Below are 1,305 nucleotides of genomic sequence, written 5' to 3' on the forward strand. Positions count from 1 at the left end.
AATTCTATATTGTAGATCCATGGATGGGCTCAGACAAACTGGTTTCCACACAGAGTGAAACAAGAAACAAGTTAGAAATAATGGTCATTACATATTTTTCCTTTATATGTAACGACCATTATTTTTAACTTGTTTCATTTATATATATATATATATATATATATATATATATATAGGTTTAATGTGTCTGTGATGTATGTGTGTCTGTGTCTGTCTATGTTTTTGTATGATTATTCCAGTTTAGTTATTTTGATGCTCTCTACAAAGGGCATAGCTACTAAGGAAGAAACAAAACTTCACCAGTGGAGATTTCATAGCAAGAACTATTGAGTCTGTGTGTACTTATACCTCTGTGTATACACATATAGCGATGGTGTGTGGTTTAGCAGCTATGATATTCAGCTCATTACTGTTAGGTCGTGAGTTCGAATCCCGACTGCGCATTTTGTCTTTGAGCAAGACACTTTGTTTCACGTTGCTTCAATCCACTCAGTCGACAAAAATGTGTTGTAGCTGTTATTCAAAGGCCCAGCCTTGTCACATGCTGTATCATGCTGAATCTCCCTGAGAATTATGTTAAGAGTATCCATGTCTGTGGAGTGCTCAACCACTTGCACATTAATTTCACGAACAGACTGTTCTGTCGATTGAATCAATTGGAATACTCGTTATAACTGACAAAGTGCTGGGCTATAGGCATATAAACCCATGTGGGCATGTGTATGGATATAAGTACATGCTACATGATAGATATTTAATAACGACTTTCCATATATGAATCGTGCTTCTTTTATGCCAACATTAGATCTGAACTCTTTTTAACCATTCTAACAATCAGTATGCATTAAGCAGAAATGCTATTAACTGTGAACATTTTTAATTAATTACAAAGAAACACGAGAATTATGCAAAATTAGTCAAAATTTGTCTTATGTGTAGTGTTTGTGATGAATTTGTGTGTGCATATGTATACAGAAAGAATCTATGCCTCTTTGAACAAACTATACATATGTGTGTGTGTGTGTGTGTGTGTGTATGATATTATGTATGAAGTTGTCGTTCTTCTTGTAGTAATATAGAAGATGGAAAAATTTATGTTTTTGCCTGAAAGGTTTTAGCTTTGATTTACATATTCTTCCTATTCTCTTTTATTGAGCTCTCTCACACACATACACACACACACATTCACACCTATATGTGTGTTAGTGTGCATATATATATATATATATGAATGCATATATGTCTATATCAGTATATATTTCACACAAGTGTGTGTATGTGTGTGTGTGTGTATATAATAAATAT

The sequence above is a fragment of the Octopus bimaculoides genome, chromosome 12 (genome assembly GCF_001194135.2).
Source record: "Octopus bimaculoides isolate UCB-OBI-ISO-001 chromosome 12, ASM119413v2, whole genome shotgun sequence".
Lineage (NCBI taxonomy): Eukaryota > Metazoa > Mollusca > Cephalopoda > Octopoda > Octopodidae > Octopus > Octopus bimaculoides.